This window comes from Aethalodelphis obliquidens, unplaced genomic scaffold (genome assembly GCF_003676395.1).
Source record: "Aethalodelphis obliquidens isolate GAN/ISIS:26980383/991018 unplaced genomic scaffold, ASM367639v1 scaffold2, whole genome shotgun sequence".
Taxonomy (NCBI): Eukaryota; Metazoa; Chordata; class Mammalia; order Artiodactyla; family Delphinidae; genus Aethalodelphis; species Aethalodelphis obliquidens.
This window is the reverse complement of record NW_020837946.1, coordinates 5444394-5459324: the sequence shown is the minus strand read 5'-3', so window position 1 is coordinate 5459324 and position 14931 is coordinate 5444394. Positions and strand designations below refer to the sequence as shown.

The window sequence follows — 14931 nt, the reverse complement described above, 5'->3', positions numbered from 1 at the left end:
ACCACTAAGGACACCCTGGGCCCTCACACACCCTAGACACCCTTCTCCTCTCCGAGGTTTTTCTACCTGTCCTTTCAGGGTGACTGCTTCCTTTTGAAATCTGCAACATATATTTTAGGGCTAATGGTATCCATTTTCAGAAATTCAATTGTCCTAACACATAGATGACACCCAAATCAGAACACCAGTCTCCACCCTTCCAGATCCATGTCTCTATCTTCCTGTGTCTCCTTCTGAAAATTCAACACGGACTTCAAGTTGAGGTGGTAGAAAACCAGATCCCCGAGGTAAAGGGAGGTCTCCAAGACCAACGAGCTGCAAGGGCTTGGGATCCAGAAAATACTGGGTTTAAATTTAGACTCACGCCCCAAGGGATCATGACACAGTACATAGGTCTAAAGTCACCTACAAAATGGGAATAGTAATACTCTTGGCTTTGCTAGGTAATGGTGATGAATGACTCAAGGAGTGTCTAGTTCTGGCCACGGAACAACAAATGTTGGCGTTTCTCCTGCTAAAGACCTGTGCTTCCCTCTGGTTTCTGCGTTGCAGGGGGCTTCCAGGCCTGCAGTAGGGTAGTTGGTGGTCCCCGAAGTGGTTAGAGCCCAACCTCTGGAGTGGCCTCGGGTCAAATTCTGGTTCTACCAGTTTGTTGCTGTCAAATTAATTCTCCAAGGTTCAGGCTACTCATGTGTGAAATGGACTAAGGAGGGTAGCCAAGTGTGGGATTTCTTGAGGATTAAATGTTCCAGTCCATGGAAAGTGCTTGCCACACAGTAAGTGGTGCGTTCATTCACAGAGCATTTATTGAGTACCTGCTACGTGCCAGGCATGTTCTAGGCGCTGGTGACCCAGCGGTGTACCGGCCATTGAAAGTGTAAATGGTTAGACGCTATGTATTCCATTTGCGATCTGCTTCGCAGGAAGTTCTTTGTAATTCTCGATGCGACTGCCTTTTTCTAGTTCTTACTTCTTAAACTTTGCGCTGGTCCGCAGTCTCGCACCTGCTTTTTTTCCACGGTCCTAGACAAGTGTATTGTAAGAAGGATTTTGAGAATTAGGCGCCACCGTCCGCGGCCTGGTCAACGCCAGCTTGCGGATCCAAACCTCACCCAGGGGTCTCCGCTTGGGGCTCCCAGTGAAGGAGTGGGAGGATGGAGATGCCAGGGGCTTATGAGCGCTGCCAAAATGTCGATATGCAACAGCCACTTCTAGATTTGCTCGGTATCAAGGACCACGATCCCGGGGGCGCCCGGCCGCCTGGACCTCGCTCCCTTGCCGGCGCCTAAAGGAGGAAGAGGAGGAGACGCCCAGGCCGGATCCCCGCCGGGGCTCGGGGAGACGCGGCGCCAGACCTAGCCTGCGCGCGCTCCCCCGCCCGGCCTCCCCGCGCGCCCCGGCTCGGCCACGCCCCTCAGCCCTCGCCCCGCCCCCGCGGACCACACCCCACCCCCGCCTACCGACCGCCGCCGCTTGCCCCTCCCCCAGCCTCCAGGCGACAAAGGCTCGGCCCCACCCCCTGCTTTTCCACCCCTCACCCCCGTCCTCCCCTCGGCAGCTTCAGATAGGCCCCGCCCCTCCACTATAGCCTCGCCCACTAATTATTCACACCCCGCCCCGCCTTTCGGCCGCCTTCTAGACCCCGCCCCCTCTGAGCTTGCCCCTCCCCCTGCTAGTCCACACTCCGCCCCTGCCTCCCGGAGGCCCAGGCTAGGACCCGTCACCTCCTTCTCCAGGTTTTCCTCTCACCCCAGTCTCCCCAGGGGGCTCGGCTCAGACTCTGCCCCCGCCGCCCAAGGCCCAGCGCCGGCGCAGGACCACCCCTCGCCCGCGGCCCCGCCTCCGAACCCCCGCCCCCTGGACCCCGCCCGGGTCGGGAGACCACCCCTGCAGCTGGCTCCCCGGTCCTGGTCTCCCGCGCCCCGCCCCCGCCCCCGCGGCCCCGCCCCGGTGCGGGGACCACCCTCCGCCCGCGGAGGCGGGGGCCAAGCGCTCGGGGCACTCTCGGCTGTCCCGGCCCTTCGCCGCCACCGCCGCCGCGCGGTGGTTCCTGCGGATCCGCGCGCGCCGCCGGCCGGGAGAGCTCTCAGACCGCGAGGCGAGCCGCAGGAACCCGTGGGACGCAATGCGAGCCAGGTAGGCAGGCTGCACCCCGGGCTGTCCCCTGCGGGCCGCTCCAGCCCCGCTCCCAGCCTCTCTCCCGCGGCGCCTGCTGGGGCTCGGCGGGTTTGCACGCCTCGTGGGCGCTGCTCGTTCCCCTGCCGCCTGAGTTCGGGGCTCCGGCGTGCCCGGGCGCGGCTGGCGCCGGACGGCTTCGGGAAGCCTCTCGCGCCCCTCGTGCTCCTGGGGGACCCAGTCACCCCGGCGCAGGCGGGCGAACCGGGGTTCCGGGCCCGGAGCGGCACTCATGGCCCCCGCGTACGCCCGGGGGATCCCTCTCCCCCGGCCCTTGCAGTTCCCGAGGCTGGCCCTGAAGGGTGGCCCGCCTCGGCGACCGGACGCGTCCTCGGGGCGCTCGGCTCGGGGGGCTTGGGCGCTCTGAGGGCTGGAGGGGCCGGGGCTTCCTCTGGTGCGGCCCTGGGGAGGAGGGAAGGGCGCGCGGTCCCGGGTTAAACTTGGTGACAATGCATATTTCAACTTCTTCGGAGACCTTTCATTTTAGGATGGAAATGAAAACCCCGATTTCTGGCTTAGCCGTCCGGGGACCGAGCAGCCGCGAGGTGACAGCGCCGGCGGCGGGCGGGTGGGGACGGCCGGCAGAGACGCACGTTGCTGAGTGGTGTTTCCCGGGAAGCCCGCTCCGCGGTGCGGATTGGTGGTCTGTAGGATCCCTGCCTTGGAGTGCGGCGACTCCTAGCCCGGGGCCGGTCGTGCAGCCAGTGGGACCAGGCCGCGCTGGCCCTTCCCCGGGGTGTTGGGCGGCCGGCGGTGCCGCCAGGGGGGCGCAGCGGGACGGCGGCCGGGCTTCCTAAGTACGGAGAGGCCGGTGGAGCCTCACCGGTCAATGAGATTTAAAAAGGGAACGCCGGGCTGGATTTTATCCGTGCTTATTCTTTCCAAGTTAGTGCAGCAGATCGGTACCGTGTGCTTTGTCAGTAGTAAGAAGTTCGCATAACTTTTGTTCCGATCACAAAAGCAATATATTCTCTGGGTAGAAATCAGAAGTATAAACAGTAAAACAAACCATCATTGATCCCACAGTTCCTACCGGCCTCAGTATTTACACTCTTTGATATTCACATTTCACAGGCTTGCCGATCTAATCGATACGTTTACCAGTGGAGCCTCTCTTGACTAAATGAAAGCAGTCCCTTTGTGCAACTCTCCCCTTTCCACCCTTCTAAATGGGTTTGTCTCCGAGCACCAAAGTTTGGGTGTATCGGCCAGGCTCCCTTCTCAGGCCGAGTCCCCTTGCCAGTGTGTGGTGTTCTCCATGCCTTCTGTAGGCTGGAGGTGGAGAAGCCAGCAGTCGGCTAGACCACTGGCTCAGACTGGACTGGCTGTGGTTTTGGTTCCTCGCCTTGAAAGAATGAAGGTAATGATTCTCAGTCCGCTGCTCAGAGCACCATAAAAGTTACTGGGTAACCACCCTTGGGTGGACAGCCGCTGTACTTTGCGGGGCTGGGGGTGTCCCTTGCTTTCGTCATCAAATAAAACAGTCTATCTCCTACTTCGCCATCCTGACCAGGAAACGGGCGCCAGGAGGGACTGGTGGGGTCTGGAGAAGGTTCCTGGTTCCCTGCTCAGTACAGTCGGCCCAGGCTAAGCCCCTCAGAAAATGGGGGGCTTGGAAGGAGACAGAACTCCCCAATCCACCTTCCCTGTCTGCTTTCTGCACGTGGGCAGATCTGTAAGGGGGTTTTGACGTTAAGACGGCCCCAGGAGTCACAGGCCCGATGCCCGGCCATCCAGAATGACGAGGCCTGCTGATCCGAGAGGGAACAGTTAGTTCTGGGAGCAGGGCTCAGGCTGTGAGCAGCCCTGGCTTCCTAGGCATTTATTTTATGGCTCCCTTGTTTACGAAATGAACAATGACTAGCTCAGATCTGCGGTGCCTGAGAAGCTTCTGTGAGCTTTAATTTTTTTCCTGTTGTCCCAAGCCTCTGGCATCGTGCTTTACGGGGCTTTTTAAACAATTGGGAGAAACTCGTATCATTTGTTAACGTCTGATACCGAAAGCCGGAGGTGCCACACAGGTTGCCTTTTGTTCCCCTTGCAAAGCCGCCGTGAAGGAAGCTCCTCTTTCTTTAGCAGGTCTCCAGGGCTCCAGTTGTCATTTGATAGTTTCATTTTTTTTTTCTTGTCGCTCCCACCAGCACTCTGTTCTGCCCAATGTCTAGTAGCTGACCACAGCCCAGACACAGGGGGGACCCAGAAAATGGTCTGGGCAAGTTGCTGATAAGAGTCCTTCCGGGGCTCGTCAGCTCTTAGTACTGTGCCCCGAATTTTCTCCGCGTAGGGGGGAAAGGGGGAGTCTTCCTGGATTTTCTTCTCTGCTGCTGTTTGCTAACTGGATTTCTGGTTACCCAGCAGCCTGGAATTGTTTTCCTGTCGGCTGCTTCAACAGACCTTTTTCTTATTCTGATGGTTCTAGTGTGAGGATAAGACTTGCTAACGTCAATGGGGTTTGCACCCCGGGTTCTGGGAGGCCACTCTTGAGTTTAAATCCTGGCACTCAGGCCTGTGAAGTGTGGGAGGGTGTGTGCGCTTCCTTCTTCCTGGGGAGGAGGCCAGCTGGCTTCCCTCAGCTTCTTAAGGGGAGCCCTTGGCCCGAACAAGGTTAGGAGTTAACCGCTGTGCTGGGCCCTGGCTGACCTCACCCCATGCTCGGGGCAAACCTCCATGGCTCCGTGTTTGAGGAACCAGCCATGTGCCTGCCCGATACTCAACTGAGGAGAAGCCGTTGTTCAGCCAGTGGGCCTTGCTCCATCCACGTGGGTTTCCCTTAGCTTTGTTATTTTCAAATTCGACACCCGAATTGGGCCACGTTGCAGTTTTTCTTCTGAGAACTGGATTCAGGCCCCTGGGATATTTCCTAAGGCCCTGGAGATGGACACTAGGACTTCTTTGCCCTGAGGTCACTGCCTGATAACCAGGAACTACGAAGGGTCACCGTGCAGCTAAGTAGACTTCACTGTGACTGCGTGGCCCGGAGGGGAACCCGGGGGCCATCCAGCGTTGCACTGGGCTTCCAGCGAGCTGGGTCCCCCGCCTCCCCAGCTGTTTGCACAATAGAAGTCCCATGTTCTCCCATCACACCCTGGAGAGTCACAAAAAAACAGTTCAGTCAGCCCTCACACACAAGGGAACCATCCAGCTACTTACTCAGGGTCTTCCGGGGAGCCCGAGCTTGCTTCTCCCTGGGCCCCGAGGGCATCGTGTGTTACTGAACCACGTGTCTGATGCCATGAGTATCAGCGTCTCAGGGGAAAGGGTGTCGCGGTGTTCAGCCTTTAGAAGGCAAGAGAATGCCGAAGGTATTTTAGAAACAGGGTGTGTGATGTGTTTCTAGGAAGGGTGAAATTCCTTATTGTGCCTCACTGCTTCCCATCCACCAGGTGTAGAAAGTAGCTTCCCAAACCTTCAGTAAGAAAATGTGGGCTTGTGGGAATAGAACGGTGTACTGAGTTCAACTAATTTAAGTCGAGATTCGGGGTGTTTTTTAACGGGCATAGCTTGCTGAGGGTTTGTGATAGACCAGGTCTGGTGTGCACAATTTTTTTTTTGTGGTACGCGGGCCTTTCACTGTTGTGGCTTCTCCTGTTGCGGAGCACAGGCTCCGGACACACAGGCTCAGCGGCCATGGTTCACGGGCCCAGCCGCTCCGCGGCATGTGGGATCTTCCCGGACTGGGGCACGAACCCGTGTCCCCTGCATCGGCAGGCGGACTCTCAACCACTGCGCCACCAGGGAAGCCCCGGTGTGCACACTTTTATCCTTGCAAAAACAGCTAGGGGTTCCATTTTACAGGGAAGCTAGAATTGAAGTCGTTGCTCCAATCTAATCGTCCCAGTAAGTGCTTGACTTGATTCTGCACCTGCCTGGGCCCAGAGCTCTTCATCATAACTCCCAGTGTGCCAGAACGAAGGAAACAGGTCACAACTTCGGGAGCGTGAAGACACAGGGATGGAGATAGAGTGCCTGCCTCCCTTACACAATGACCAAAAAAAGGTGATGAAATCTTTAAAACCCTAGGAATCTTCGTCGTCTAAATGGAAAGTAACCCGTTTGCACCTTTGCTCCCCAGGAGCCGTGCCCTTGCACCCGGTCTGCAATGTAAAGTTTGATGTATTTGGAAGATTGCGATTTTGGAGGTGGGACAACTCAGACAGAATCTGCTCTGAAGTTTGTCCTTGTACCATGAAAAGAGGGTATTCTGGGCAGATGAGGTTACTAGAATAAGATTAAGGTTATGGAAAGGCTGTTGAGTAAATGTAAGCTAAGGGTCTGCCTTCCACTTTACAATCAAATAAAGGATATACTAATGAGATTATTCCTACCTGCTCCATCAAAGCTAGGTCTTCGGGGAACTCTCAGAGCTGATGCCTGGTAGCCCAACTCTTCTGAACAAATTGAAAAGAATCCTTTCCGAGAAAGGATTTTTGTGGTTCCGTGTTCTTACTAAATCTCCCTCCCATCTCTCTCCCCTTCCCTGTTCTCCCAGTCTGCTTCGCTGAGGAAAACCCTGCCCTGTTCTTATGAAACAGGGAAGCCTCCTAAGCTCTGTAGGCCTGGAAGGAATTCACACGTTCCCTTTCGTGGCTTTTTCCATGTTGCAGGTCCCTGAGCCCGAAGTGTGCTGGGCAACCTGCTCCCCGGAAAAGAACAAAGCGCCTTGATGGTAGCATCCGTCAACTGCCCTGGTGTAAATCCTCCCGCCATGGCTGATTTCAAGCTGCCAGTCGGGTCTGGCAATATTACTAAGTATTTGACAATCTGTGTAGCCAGTTAGAGTGGGCTGCCGCTTGCCTTTCATCGCACCGAGCTCAGCAGCTCAGCCCCCCTTGTAGAATGGATGGAATGGTTGCCTGGGCTTCTGCTTGGACCATGGCTGCCCAGGAGCTAGACGTACTGAGAGGATTTGGATGTCATTGAGTGCCTAGTTTGGCCAGCAAGAGTAGAGTGCTTCAAAACTCAGACTCCACATTAAAATCACCTGGGGTATTTTAAAAGCTGCCCAGTGGAATCGGCATTCTGTGTGTATCCAGGGTTGAACTCCACGGATGTAGGGAATTTGTGTAAGAAGAAAATTAGAGATGTGGTTTGAGATTAGGCATGGCAGACCCTGTATTTGAGGCCAAGGAGTTGAACGTTTTCCCTGTGGGGTGAGGGAAGGTTTTCCAGCAGAAGCCTCGGAGTGGAGGAAGGGCCCACATGTTCCCAGTTGCCAGTCGCCAGTCTGACTCCGGCGGCCCCTCCGCGGTGGCGGACGACATTGCTTTGCCTTGGTTGCTTCTGCTGGTCTGGAATGGAGACGGGTCTTTGCGGAGGAAGGGGGGGTTCAGGATGAAGTGAGAGATCGCTCCTTGGGGAGATGGCTCCTTGGGTGGGTTTGGTGAGTTGACCTCGGATGTCGCAGCAGAGAGCCGGCGCCTAGAGGAGCTTCCCAGGACCGTCCAAGTGAAGAAGGGAGAAACTCAATGGCTGAGGGCTCTTCACGCGTCTGAGCTTGGTTGCTCACGTAAGCTGATTACTTTCTCGCTGTCATAATTGGCAGTCCAATTATTTAAAATGTAAGCACTTCCTTGAGAGGCAGCAGGCGCGTGGGAAGGGGAGTGTCACTGAACTTCGGAGCCAGGCTCGTGAGCAGGAAGGGGCCAGCCAGGCCCGCAGGTGCAGACTTAAGGAGGCATCACCCTTGGGTTGTACACACGCAGTGTCCGCCCTGCTGGTCAGGGGTCACCCGTGTGAGAGAGGGCTGGCTCGGGCCTCACTTCCTTAGAGCCGAACCCGTGATCGTGGAAGAGCTCGCTGCACCCTTGAGTGTGGAGTGGGCCTGGGAGCACGCTTCTCAGTCACCCCATGAAGATGGGGCAGGAAGGCCAAGGGGGCGGGGGAGAGAAGCAGCTGGAGGTGGGAGAATGTGTGCCGCGTGTCCCTGAAGCCGAGGAGAAGGTTGGGGTGTGGGGGAAGGGAGCCCCGTGCAAACGGGACAGTTCTGGTTACAAATCATCAGAGAATTAACACCCGGAAGTCTAGGGGCCACTGGGTTTGGCTTGTTAGGGCCATGTGACTGTGGTAGTGGGGAAGCTTCTAGAAAGCCAAGGACAAGGGGTATAGGCCACTGAGTTAGTGATAAAAGAAAAAGGACTGTCTTTTGAGGATATCAAGGCAGGAAGGACCTAGAGCTGAGTCAGAGGCCCTGGGATGCTCCGGGCTGCGGAGGCCTGGCTGGGGGCTGACGGGGTGTTAGGACCAGCGCGGAGCGATGGAGGGTCCAGTGAGGGGGTGTGGGCGGCCCCGCGGACTGTCAGGGATAGAGGTGGGTGTGAGTGGTTGTCATTGGGAACAACTGGTTAGAAGACTCCCTCGCCCCCGTGCCTTTTCACCAGCCTTTTTTGGGGGTTGGCTGGGGGCCTCATTTGCCCCTGAGTCCCAGCTCCCTGAGGCTCCTCAAGGAAGGCTTTCCTGACTGCCCAGGCCAGGAGCTGACCGCTGCTTCCTCACCTGTCCGTTGTCCCCCTAGGCGGGGCTCTGCTAGGCATGGGGCTGCATCTTTATCTCTGCATCCTCGCTGCACAGACAGCACATTCGGTGAGTGAAGAGGGACCAGCCAGGATGAAGACCGAGGGTGGTGCCCCACCAAGGGACCGGACAGCCTCAGCGCCGAGAGCCTTCTTAGACATCTTCACAGCTAAAATTGACGCTAAAGGATAGAAGTAATTTCTGTGAACGATGATCAGCTGACTTGTAAACGCTGTCCAGTGGCCCCCTTGCAGCTCTGCCCTTTACCGTTTCATTGAGTCCAGCTTCCCGCCTTTGTTTACCCGTTCATGCTGTGGCCCTTTTGGGAAGGATTTTAATGTTTATAGCTTTCGGATACAGAGAAATACAGCTCTTCCTCAACTTAGGATGGGGTCGTGTCCCGATAAATCCATCGTACGCTGAAAATATCGTCAGTTGAAAGTGCATTTAATTACACCTAAACTACCCAACATCATAGTTTAGCCTTCTCTAACTTAAACGTTCTCCAAACGCTTAGAGTAGCCGACAGTTGGGCAGAATCATCGAACACAAAACCTGTTTGGTAATCGAGTTTTGAATATCTCATGTAATTGATTGAATATTGTACAGAAAGTGAAAAACAGAATGATTGTGGGGGTGCAGAATCATTTTAAGCGTGTCGCTTCCTGGCCCCGGTGATCACTCCCTGCCCTGCCCAGCATCATGGGAAAGCGCCAAACCCACATATGCTAGCTTCCAGAAAAGGGCAAAATTCAAAATTCGAAGTACTATTTCTACTGAATGCATAGTGCTTTCACACCCTCGTAAAGTCAAGAGATGTAAGTCAGGGACCATCTGTAAATGGAGTATCTGAAAAATGCAGGTACCTTTAAGCGTTTTAAAATTACCCTGAGAATCGTCGTTTTGACAAGTGGTGTCAAATATTTGTATATGTCCCTTACAGAAGTAGAAAATAAAGGTCCGTGTTTGAATTTAACTGGGAGTAATGGTTGGAGCTGGTGTATTGACAGCACATATAAGTAATGCATGTGAAGGGCTGGGCCAGGGCCTGTGATCCAGGGCCCCTGGGCGGCCTGTGGTGGCGGTAGTGATGGTGTAAAAGCAGTCACCTACTGTGGTCTGGTCTCACGTTTCCTCCCCATCATCCCGTCCCAAATATCCTCTTGCAGAAGTTGTGGGTTTTTCCCCCTTGTGGCTTCGGAAGTCAGCGTTTCCGACATTTCTAGGAGGACAGCTCTATTCTGGTTCTGTGCCGGTCAGCAGCCGTTTGGCTACCTCACTTTTAGGTGCTGGATTAGGAAACCAACGTTTCAAATTTTGGTCACATTTCAGGTCCATGTTGGAGTCTTCTGTACATGGCTCTTTCTTTTCCGTCAATCAAATATGAAGCAACACGATTTGCACAACTGAAATTCATTATAGGTGATTCAAGAATTAAGTGACTAACCATCCGTCGTGTGCTTCTAAACACTGTTTTTTGTACCCAACGCATCGTCAGGGAACAGAAATAGCTGAAATAAGTTTTCACGGACTGGAAGGTGACAAGTGAGGAGAGGGGTGGAGTCGGCAAGTGACACCCCAGTCCGAGACCTGGGATCCAGAATGGCCCTGGCTGGTAGGCTGGGGGGACCAGCAGCCAGTGGCTGGAGGCCTCTGTGCCTCTTTGCAAGAAGGCCTTACCTGCCCTAGCTACCTTGGGGGGTGGGGGAGGGAGGTGAAGCATCTCGTGTTCAACATACGTCCTTTCTAGATATATGAATTGTATGGGAAGAGGGAAAGAGTTTGCTGTGATTTTTCATTCTTTTCTTAAAAAAACCCTGTCTGCTTAAGTCCCCCCCGCCACCCCCCCACAGTTACTCAAGTAATCGTATGTTCATCTTAGAAACCTTAGAAAATGCAAAAGGAGAAAAAAGTTTCATCAGTGGAATTCTGCCACTCATGGTAACTGCTCTGGGCATTTTTGTGTCTTTCAGGTATTTTCACATGTAAATCTAGACTCTTCCAAACAAAACAGGACGGTGGAGTGGGAACTTGTTTTTAGTTCACTGGATACCTGATGTGTAGTAATCCTTCAATCAGTCATTCATTGTTGAATGAACATTATGCTTTTTATTGAAAATTGTTGACATATCTCCAGATCAATAAGTACAGGTTTGCATCCTGTACTTTGCATCACATCTGTTCGGGGATGCACCCTCTTTCACAAGTCCGCATTCATGGACAGTTTCCAGTGGCTTTGAAATTATAAACAGCACTGCAGTGAACATCTTTCAATACATGCAAGCTGCTTCTTCCAATGAGTTTTGTTCTTTTATCCTTAAAATGTATAAAGAACTTGTAACTATATTAATGGTTGAGTGAACCGTATAATTGCTGCTCAGAAAAGCATGTCCAAAGGAAAGTTCCATCAGTGGAAGGTATTAAGTACTTTGAAGAAGACTTGGTGAACTTTGAGACCAGTCTTAGCCTTGCTGGGACTCCTTTGGGGGGAACTGATTTCGGATCATCAAGAGTGCTAACGTTCTCTGCATCGTGAGCTTCGCGGGCAGGGGTTGGAAGTGCACATCTCAATTTTAGGGAGAGCACATACATGCCACTTTCAGAAACAGTAACATATGGGGGAAACCGTGTGTCCTAAAACCTAGGAGATGTTTCTGGGGGGCGTCTTCAGGGCTCACTCCTTCCCAGAAGCGGACGAGTCCGATTTCCACGCGTTCAGCTTCAGGAACTGGCACTCCAAGCTCCCCAGGGTCCTGTCACTGTGGGCGTTGAGTGATTCCTGGAGCTGCGTCCCTTGATGAGCTGCAGTTTGATTTGGCACACGGTGACGGCCCAGACTTGCTTTTTGAGACCTTTGGGTTCAGTAAGAGGAGAAAGTACTTAATACCTTCCGCTGATGGTAAGGCCGTAATTTTGATTTCTAGCTGTGGTCTGGTGTCACAGGACTTCTTCATTCTGGGAGGAGAGGGAAGCTGAGTTATGGGCGGAATATTTGTTGGCCTGTGTCCTGCGTGTGGTTCTGCAGGGGGCCTGGCTGTCTCCTCTGTCCTGGCTCCGAGGTATCCATGAGTCATTGTTCACTGGTGGTAGATGAGGCGGCACTTTTCAGGCTGTCCTTTCGTGCTGGCTGTTTGCTCTGGGTGCCAGGTCCACCTCATGGAGTTTTGGGGGGCTTGAGAGCCAGGCCCTCTTGTAACTCTCTGGGACGTTGCCCTAGCCCCCCCCCCGCCCCCCGTTAGCTCGTGTTTGACTTGAACTCATTCATTCCCTCCCTCACTCTGAATCCAGTGTGTGCCAGATGGGCTGTGGGGGACTGGGGGGATGGAGAGACCACCAGGGACAGCCCCTGTGCAGGGAGTCGGCCACCAGTGCCTCAGGAGAGGAGGTCAAGTTTCCCCGGGTGTGCTGGGGTTCGGGACTGGCTCCCCAAAGAAGCCCTACTAAGTAGGGGGACTGGAAGGAATTGGGTGGTGCCCACAGAGGGGACTTGGGGGCAGCGGGTGGTTGAGTGAGTGCCAGGAACCGATAGGGGTGCCGGCTTTCTGGGAGCACCGGGTGGGGATGTGAGAGGCAGGGGGCAGGTGGCTGGAAGGCAGGTCCTTCTGGGCTTCAGTCAGCTTTGAACTTTTATCTCAGGCCACCAGGAAGACGATTACACGTGTGAGCCTGACTTGCAAGGGGCCCGGGAGGTGAGCTGATGACCGTGCCTTCCTCTCACAGCCCTGATGCCCCACAGCCGCCTTGGGTTCCCCTCCTGGGGCTCCTAGCGCCCCACTCTGCAACCCACACGGGGCACCTCTCCCTCCTGACCTGCTGTGAGAGTCTCACAGAATCATCCGATTGATTAAATGACCAACGTGTTCAGTTTTAAGAGTTACGCTTCTTACCCAAAATGACACTTAGAAACTGAGCCAACTGTCGGGTCGTTAAAAGAGTCCCAGCATCTTATATTCCAGAAAGGAAAAGGTACTGATGAAGGTGTGGAGATTTTCCAGATAAAATAACATCAGAGGGACCCAGTGAGACAGATGAGAGCACCTTGCCCTGGTCAGTTGAGTCCCTGGCGGTCTCTGAGCGTGGCTGTCCCCCCAGGACACGGCTCGGGAGCACAGGCAGGGCGAGTCCTGGTTTTCCTTGTCAGGTTGCAAACCTCACCAGGCCGGGCAGTCATTCCCCTCCTGACATCCCCCTTCTCTACCCGACTTGAGTTGGTCGCTGCAGAGTTTGCTGGCCTTGTGGAGGATTTCTGTATTTAACCCACATTAACCTGGCTAATCCTGTGTCTACTTCTGGGGAAAAACTTCTGCTCCAGTCGGACAACCAGCTGTCCTCAACTTGCTCGGGGTAACACCGTGACTTTATCAAGGTTAAAAGGGACAGAACTGAAAGCTGGAAAATGATGTCATAAACACCGCTTTTTCTGTCATTAGTGAAATTGTCAAGAAGTTGGCTGCTTGCTAAATTGAGGGTCATTATTGTTCTGGAAAGAAGCGGGGTTATTTTGATGAGCAGGAAAATGGAAAGACTAGCAGTGATTCCCTTGGGGGTCCGGTGTTGGCAGCCTGAGAGTAACAGGTGAGCAAGGCATTCAGGACACGCCGTTACGGCTTAGCAGATGACTGTAAATTAGGCATAAGGGGAAAACTTGAGCGTGTGTGACTTTGAATATGTCAGGTTGTTTGCGGTTGTCCTTTGCCTTCAGGTTTTAGTGCTGGGAATTGCAGACGGGCAGCTCTGTAGAGCTTGCACACAGGGCTGGAAGGGAGTGAACAGAAATAACAGTGGTTTGGGTGTGAAAATTGGTGGGCAGGTCTGGGGCTGTCATCTCCCACCCAACCGCAAGCCCCTCCGTTGTCTTTAACAAAACAAAGTAAACTGTAAATTTAACATGTTTTGGGGAGAAAAAGGAGAAATGACGGCTAATATTTGTAAAAGACCTACAGGCAGTCAGTATACCAGGTCCTCTCGCTTACACATGAGATCCTCCCAAAACGCAGAGGGGTAGGTGGCCTTGTTCACATCTTAACCGATGATGAAACTGAAACCAAGAGGATAGTTATTGTGTCCATGGACACAGCAAGTATCGGAATATACCAGGGAGTAAACTTTTATGTGGTCTTTATGCCTGGATATTAGCTGAGGGGGTTATTTACCCAAAACATGAATGCCAGGCCGTACGTGCAGCCGTCCCATTGTGGATACGTGGACTATTGGAGTGGGAGGATTAAGTGCTTTGAAAATGACACAGAACCAGACGTTGCCCTGGAGGGTATTCATTCACGAGCACCTGTCAGATCAGCGCTGCCACACGCCTCCCACTTCTCGCCCCTGTGGGCCCGTCTTAGACAGCGGCATCTTGTTTTTAATGTTATATCGACTCTTTCTCACATCCTGCATTTGAGGATGCCTGTGCCTTGACTCTCTTATCTTCCTCTGAATTACAAGGATCAGAAACCTCGGAAATAGTTCTTTTCATTGATGGCAAATGGTGCCCGTATCAAACTAATGTACACATTGCCTGTCCGTGGAGAAAGCATACATGCTCTCCTTAACGAAGCTGACATTACCCTTGATAATAGGAGGAGTACAAAGATATGTAATCCCACTTTGCTAACAAACTGTGTTTTCGTATCCCCTCTCCTTTGGGTCCTTGTCTGGCGTTCTTGCGTAGCACCTTTATGCTGTGCTCATAACGATGGTAATAATTAGGACACCAGTAGCATATGCCGTATGCCAGCCAACGTCTTCAGCATTTTACCTCTAAACTATTCATCTTTCCATCCTATGATGGGAGGGACACTTAGCATGTCTGGATCACAGGGAAGCTAGGGTGCCAAAGGGGAAGGGACTTGTCTGACCCATGAGTGAAGAAGCCAGGATTTGGGTCTGAGCCACCAACTTTTACCTGTTCTGCCCCGCACCGGGGGCCAGGTCTCCCCCAGGCGGGGAAATCCTGGGGCCAACAAGGTGCTTATGGGAACCAGGCCGGGGACGGGAGGCGGACGGGTCAGGGAACGTGAGGTCTCAGGTGAGATGAGGATGGGCAGGTAACAGCCAGGTGGCTCGTCTGACGGGGACGATTCCCGACCCCCAGCCGGAGCCAAGGCTTGAGCACAGGAGAGACCTTAATGCTGGGGGGCGGCAGGGGAGCTGGGCAGGAAGGGGGGGGTCTCAATCCACCCCACCCCCCCACTGCACTGTCACACTTGGCACACATGTGAGCCCTCCTGCTGTGGCCCAGTCCTC

At 53.9% G+C, this 14931-nt stretch overlaps 1 protein-coding gene across 1 annotated transcript in view; it reads left to right on the top strand.

The window, feature by feature from the left end:
- The first annotated feature begins 1732 nt into the window (after positions 1-1732).
- Positions 1733-14931, top strand: part of SH3BP4 (SH3 domain binding protein 4) — a 94791-nt gene continuing 81592 nt past the window's right edge. The window contains exon 1 of the mRNA XM_027117588.1: positions 1733-2136. The gene's annotated coding sequence lies outside the window, so the exon portion shown is untranslated. The remainder of the gene's footprint in view (positions 2137-14931) is intronic.